The sequence below is a fragment of the Medicago sativa genome, chromosome 3 (genome assembly GCF_051527215.1).
Source record: "Medicago sativa cultivar Bolivia chromosome 3, Bolivia_mono, whole genome shotgun sequence".
Taxonomy (NCBI): Eukaryota; Viridiplantae; Streptophyta; class Magnoliopsida; order Fabales; family Fabaceae; genus Medicago; species Medicago sativa.
The window spans coordinates 44807696-44815331 of NC_140751.1; the positions used below are offsets into that span (position 1 = coordinate 44807696).

Here is a 7636-nt window from a genome sequence, read left to right on the forward strand (position 1 = left end):
TTCATTCTCTTGAAATTGATTCTCAGATGTGTTCATGTCAATCACTCTTTGATTCTTCAATTTTTCAAATTTTTATAGCTTTAGTGAACAATAATTATTCTATTTTAAAACATTATTTCAAATTCTCATAATATTCATTTGTTATTTCTGTTTATATATATCTTCTTTCCCTAATTTTTCTAATCACATCTTCCTTCTCTGCTTATTTCAATTTATTCTGATTTTTTCAAATTTATCATTAAAATGATTGGAATCTCTGATTTTTATCATTAGTTAGTCCTAAGATATTTTTTAGAGCTATTGGTTTATGGTTTGATCCTAATTTGAATCCAAACGCAAAAAATTTCTTCTTTGGAGATGATTGATTTTTTCTATTTGTTGTTTGTTACAGGGGCTAGCAATGATTATAGGTCCTGTGAAGGAAATTTTTTTAGTTGGACTTAGAGATATCTCGCAAAATATTAAACAATCAACAGTGTTTGGGCTACTTTAATGCATGAACATGGTAATGAGGGATTACTTTTTACAAACAGAAAGGATGATAGAAATGTTAAATCTTGATAAATTTTGAATTGTTCTCCGAAAACTTTCTCAACAGATCAAGTTGTGAAGCATCACTTTTAGTCACTAATGATTAGGACTATCTTATTTTGGCCAACAAATTACCTTCTTCCCAGTTGATTCATTTCTTCTTCTTATTCTTCACACTTTCCTTTTTTTGATGTTTGCAGCAACTTTCTACCCAAATTCTGAAGTTTGTCTTGATTACTTGATTCATGTTCGCATATGTCGTCATCTCTGTTGTGTAATTGAAAGTGATGCCTGTTGCATAATTTGCTTCCCTCTGTTGGGGGAAGAACAAAAGGTGAGCTATATTTTCAATTGCATTCCAACTGTTGGATTCTATCCTCATTTGATTAAATGCATTATAATCTGTATGATATATTTTAACGAGGTAATAACCTTAATTTTATATGGACCTAAAATTGAATGTGGTTTGTATGGATTAATTACTGATATAAGCAACTCACTGTTACCTTACTAATGAGAATGACATTGTTGTTGATAGGTGTGTGTGAATAAAAGGGCTATCCCTTAGAGAGATATTTGTGCAACTCAGTGTCTTTGAGGTACCTTACCTAGCAATATTATTCATTTTAATCTAAAGAAACCTTGGTTTGACATGGTTTTATTTTTATGGAATCCATGTTGATAATGTGTTTCTTTTTAAGTTTTTAACAATGTTACTTATTTTGCATTTAATATTCCTTTTTTCTGATTTTTTTAATGCTAAATTTATAAACCATGTTTTAGTATTTGATAATCTCATTTCAATTTATGCTCTAAATTTTTGCTAGACCTTGATTTCAGGATTAATTGGATAGTCACATACAAGAGAACATTGTTACACTCATTATTTGCTAACTGTCTTGCAATTTTTATTCTTATTGGTTAATTTATTGCAATTTGCATTTCATGTTTTGTTTTTGCTGTTGCTTTCAAATATTAATGATTTTATCAAGGTTTGAAGTTCCATGTAGCCAAGTGATATTCTTGCAAGGACTAAGATCATCAAGTGTCATGTTAATGCCTTTGTTTTGTTGTCAGTCTATCTTTTGAAACATCTTTAAAATTCTGTGTTGTTTTGTTACATGAATCTGCCTTTTTGGCATGTCGTTTTGGTTGTTTGGATTCGTGTCTGTTTTGGATGGTTTTTGTGCGAACTTGAATTGTTGAATCGAATGAAATGTGAACCTGTTTGAGACATTTTGTGCATCATCTGTTGAAATCGATTGAAAGTGGTAGTTTTATCTGATAATAATGTCTTCCAGCCAAAACTTACGTGAGATATCTTTCAGGTATAAACTTATCTGACAGTATCTTCCAGCTTTAAAGTTTTGTCGTTTTCATATAAGAAAGCTTCCACATATATCATGCCATATATAAGCTGCCATAGAACTGTTGTTTTCATATAAGAAAGTTGACAAAGAGATGAATTGAGTGAGGGCAACTTATAAATGTGAACAGCAAAACATGGTACGTAAGGTATTGATCTCGCAATTATTGAGTACATACATGAAATCGTAGTTCGAAATTTCTGTGTCGTTTTCTTATATGAAATCTGCCGTATATATCATGTCATTTAAATTATTTGGATTGGTGTCTATTTTCCTATTAGAATACATACATGACAGCCACGACAATTTCACGCCGTTGACGTAAACTTGAATTGAGTGAGGAAAACTTATAAATGTAAACAGAAAAACATGTTGCTTAAGGCATGCTATCGAAAAACGTAAAAAAAAAAAAAAAAAAAGACCTCCATGATGCTTTACAACTTATGTATTTCTACTTAAAGCGTCGACTAAAAAGAGTAATAGGTATATAAAGCCACATAATGTCTTGAAGTATTTTCCTATATAGAATGTTGATTATAGCTATATCTGTTAAAACCCACTACCTTAATGGATGCTAAAACCTTAAGCCATGGATCCACGAGCATAACTTACACCATGATACAATCCATACGTAAAATAGCAGTTTTTCTATAATATGTGTTAGTTTGTAGCAATTACGTCCACTAATTGCATACTAATATGTCTACTTGCACTCTTTATTGAATATGCATATTTTAATGATTGACTTTGATTGTGTAAGCAATTCTACTTTAATAAATTATTAAAAAATCTGATGTATATCATTGATTTCCAGCAAATTGTATGAAGTATACCTCTTGGTTATTTATAAATTTCAGATGTTGATGGTTGGATGGTTTTTGATAGAAAAAAAACGACACCGAATTCACATGTATTATTAATGGTGAAGACTCTGATATACCCTCTAATTCAGGTACGCTAATGAAGAAAGATGGTTTGTGACATATGTTCATTGACGGAACCTCAGATCTGATTAAAACCTCTGATCTGATTCTACTAAAGAATGTTTTGGATACTTTCTAAAAGTTGAATTTCATATTCTTCTTCCTTCCATCATCGAACCTTCTTGGCGCTGTTTGGATTTATGTTTGGGTAGTATATCCAATTTCAAAGGTATGTACTTTTGTTTCTATAGAAATAATATTAGTATTTGTTAAATATGTATAAGATAGCACTCAAGATGATTCCTGTCATGTATGTGATCCCATATGTGACTCTTTTTTCAATTTTGAATGTTCTTTAATCTCTTTCCTTGCTTTGAGTTCCAGTTCTTTTATTTCATTCTTTCCTTTTTCGCTATACTTTTGAATATTCAAAACTTAAAGTTTTGTTTCATTCTTAAGTAGATTACCTTGCAATAATGAGATAAATGTGGAGGTTTGAAAGGTTACTCATCAAATGAACACATGCACATAATAAGGTAAGTCTAATTGAATATCAGTTTGATTGTCGCAACATACTATGTTTGGTCTAATTGCACTTTTAAGTCTGATTTATAAAGAAATTATAGTGGCGCACCCTTAGAGTGTGATTGGAGATTTTCATGGTTTTTCATATTGTCATAGCATACTGCACATTTTTGTTGATTATAGAACTTTGGTTGCAGATAAACTATACACTGGACCAAAGGAATGCCACTGTAAATTGCAGATTTGTTTCTTCTACATAATGCAAAATTTTTGGAGCACATTGGTTTGGCGTAGGTAGTGCATAGCTGCTGGTGCACGGGGAGGCGGATGTTTATGCTGACATTAATTTCTAACTCACAAAGGCCACAAAACCCCTGAGGCATTTAGTGATTTTTTAGTGTAAAATTTTCTCTTCCTAATCTGTCCATTTAGTGAGTGTATATCAGCTGCCCCAGGGAGTGTTTGGTGTTACATTTTTCTTCTAAATGTCTTCATGATTGATGACTTTATGAAAATATTTGTATAGATTGCTACCTTCATGGAATTGACTTCTGAGTTTCTTTGCTTTTGGTCTCTTATCTATAGGTCAATCAAATTGGTAGTGGTGTTGGTTTGTTGGTGGTAGATAGGGAGATTTGTAAGTGGTGCCCTGTGTACATATTTTCTTGGTACCAAATAGCAATGCTCAACTCATTTATTTAGCAGGTTTTGAAACATTGCTTCACAATTGCAGATAATTTTCTAAGATGTAAAATAATCAATGCATACATCTTGCAATGTTTATTTACTATCAAATATTTATATCAATAATGCTAACCTATAATGTTGATCTCAGGACCAAAAGCAGACTCCTGCTGCTGTTAAGAAGGTCGGAAATGTGGTGAGCACCCTGCTTGCCAAAGGTTTTGTTTTAGGAAATGGTGCAATTAATAGAGCAAAATCCTTTGACGAACGCCATCACTTGATTTCAAATTCTTCTGCCACAGTTGCTTCTATCGACCGTAAAATCAGTTTGACTGATAAACTAAGTATTCGAACTGCTATGGTAAATGAAAAAGTGAGAGAGATGGATGAAAAATTACAGGTTTTTGAATAAATAAAGTCCGTTTATGTTGTTGCTGAGCAAAAGGCAAGTGATGCTGGATCTGCGATCATGAGCAATCCTTATGTATCAACTAGAGCTTCGTGGGTGTCGAGCGCAATTACTGTTGTTGCAAAAGCAGCTGAAGATGTAACCACAATGACCAAGGAGAAGGTTGAAATGGTCGAGGTTGATAATAAAGAGATCATTTACATTGAAAGGAAAGATGTTGTTGATGAATTGTCACATATACACTCTGAGAAAGCTTCAGTTGGAAGTACTTCTCCAAAAGATCCTGTTAAATCAGGTGATGATAGTAGGTTTGGGATTATATGAGACTTGAGCTCATTCTCAAATCTCAATCCTTAACATTATGAGTACAATTACATTGATTTAGTTTTGCTTAGTAATATAGTCAGTCTTCATTCAAATCTCAATCTTTATCATGATTTCGGTATCATTTGAATTTGATGTTGTTAAGCCATTTTATATTTATAAACTCTATTTTTCCTCTTTCAAATGTATATTGAAGCTAAGTATTTTAATTGTGCATTATTATCTTCCAGATTACTTTGATGTAAGTTTGATTGAGCGAACTTATCATGTACAAATTTACTATTTTAATTTAAGTTGCCATTGAAAGGATATATTATGATAATTTTCATGTCAATTTAATTTAAATGTTATTTAAAATGTATATTATGATGATTTCCATTTCAATATTTCATCGCTATTAAGTTTTCTTTTTGAAGAAATTTTATTGCTTTTGAATTTTAATAGACCCGTGCGATAGCACTGGTCAAAGATACTGATGTGACAACAAATGTGGTCTACAAAGAAGTTTTCCGTAATGTGTAGCACTTGGTTTTGTAGTATTGTTGTTAGTGCATTTTGGTACTATTTTTATGTCGACGGACGATGGATTTTCTTTTCTTCAATAAAATATGTCATTAAATTTATATGTTATGTTACCGTAACAGGGTCGATGTCGTGGAAATTGTTTAATATGGCACATTACAAAGGTTTTCCAATTTATTTTATGAATTGAATTATACTATTTTTTCGATTCAGGTAAAATGTTTACTTTCATATTTGCGCTATATTTTTTCTTTTGAATGACCCGTGCGTCAGCACGGGTCGATGATCTAGTATTTGTAATATACATACATGTAGAGTTTGATATATTTGCAGGAAGTGAATGGTAAATATCTACATTTTATTTTTAAGAGACATATTCACCTGAAGTGAATTCAAGAACTTTTTCTTGTTTGATTAAGTTTAGTACCACACGAAAGGCTCAATTTATATGAAAGATATGTTGCAATATATTTGCATGACTCACATGATAGTGATAAGTATATGAAACTCTCTGAATGAGTTAATTTTCATGAGATATTGAAGAACTGACATCATATGTCCATTTTAAAGAATTGGAAATGAATTTGTTAGAATCGATTTTATGATAATGATGTAAATACTATTAAAACTCCTGAAGATATTATAAAATTTATTGATCATGGAAATATTTGAAATTAAATACGTTGCATGCACAAAGTTTGTCTTGATTTGCAAAATTATTATTTAATTGAGATTTTGTGCATCAAGAAACTTATATAGTACATGTATTTGATATGGAGAAATCTAGTTGATTGTATACTAGAATGATTGTGATGTCACTTGATACTGTGACAATTTGAGTAAATATTTCCAAGAATCCCATTCAACATAGTAGGACTAAGCACATTTACATATGTCATCACTTTATCAGGGATCTTGTTGAAGAGAAGGTAGTGACGCTTGAACATGTTGCTACAGAGGAACAATTGGCAGACATCTTCACCAAAGCACTAGATGTTAAGCAGTTTGAAAAATTAAGAGGCAAACTGGGGATTTTCCTGCATGAGGATCTATAAAAATCTGTTGTGTAATACGTGCTATTCTTAATTCCTTGTTGCACGTCTTTGTGTGAGGGCTAATCCCTGGCTATCTCTGAGCACCTAGTGTGCCTGTTCTGGTCTGTGATCCCATGTTCTTCTGGTACTTCCTGATGATTATATGCATGAAGAATTTATTTTGGCATATTTTGTGGCTAAAATGGGGGAGTAAATGTATGCATGTATGCATGTTTTACCTATAAATGTATGCCTGTATGCCTGATTTTTGCATTTATTTTCAATTTCTGGTTTGGTATCATTTGCTTGTTGATGTTGTCACTGATGTTGCATCACTCTGTTTGCCTATGAAGTTTTCCCTCAGTCTCTTGTCACTGAAGTAGGATTTTTCTGTGCATGTTCCCTGATTAATGTTTTATTGAATGTTGGAACATTCTATGTGTGACCTTGAAGTATTCCTTTATTCTTGCATTAATAGTTTTGGGTTTCCATTCTTATATATGCATGTGTTCAGGGGGAGTAGTAGAGTTTTATGTGTTAGTATTCACTCATAGGTTGTTATTTTGAGGGGGAGTGATACTATGAAGTGTGTTTGGAGGAGCTCAAGATGTTTGGTAGGATGTGATGGAGGATGTTTAAACATCTAGTTGTCAACGTTGGGAAATTCAATTTTTCCTTGTTGATGGGAATTTATTTTTCCCTTTCTGATGTGGTATACGATGTTGGAACATCCAGTTACATGTGTGTGAGGGAATTTATTTTTCCCTTGATGAGTACTGTTTTCTGTGAGGCAAAGTTTTTCTTAATCCGTTGATGCATGCCTCTGATTTTTCTTTAGTGATACCTTCTCTCCTGTTTACCATGTTCCTGGTAAAGTTTGTTTGAAAAATTGAAAATAGTTGTTTTTTGAGAAGTGTCATATTCTCTTCATTTCTATTTGATTAAGTTGAGTGACAAAAGATTTATATGTGGTATCTCTATAGTTTTCTGCATGTCTCTGAATTTTCTTTAGTGATATTATTTTCTGCAACTTTTCATTGAAAGAATGTTCTGGAAGTAGTTTTTGAAAATGTCATACTCTTCTTCATGGTTGTGTGTTTATGATGATTTGAAGAAGTCTTTGTGGTATCTCTTTAGATATTCTTTTTGATGTGCTGCCTTTTCTTCATGGATGTGTGCTCAAGATGATTGAAGAAATGGTTGTTTGGTATCTCTCTACCTTTTTTTTATGGCCTCAGTTTGTTTTAGCCAAAAATTTGCTAAAGGGAGAGATTGTTGGGTATTTGAAGTATTGGCCTCATTTTTGCTAAAACAAAT

The 7636-nt window shown here is 32.1% G+C and overlaps 1 long non-coding RNA gene across 10 annotated transcripts; it reads left to right on the forward strand.

Moving 5' to 3' along the window:
* Positions 1 to 219: 219 nt before the first annotated feature.
* On the forward strand, positions 220 to 5008 carry LOC146937654 (uncharacterized). 10 transcript variants are annotated; one of them, XR_015031002.1, is made up of 5 exons: positions 244 to 505; positions 732 to 865; positions 1070 to 1130; positions 1860 to 2046; positions 2851 to 3265. It is a non-coding gene; the product is annotated as an uncharacterized LOC146937654 (long non-coding RNA). The 10 variants fall into 10 exon arrangements; XR_015031003.1 differs by having other exon boundaries at positions 245 to 505; positions 1860 to 2037; XR_015031005.1 differs by lacking the exon at positions 1860 to 2046 and having other exon boundaries at positions 220 to 505.
* The last annotated feature ends 2628 nt before the right edge of the window (positions 5009 to 7636 follow it).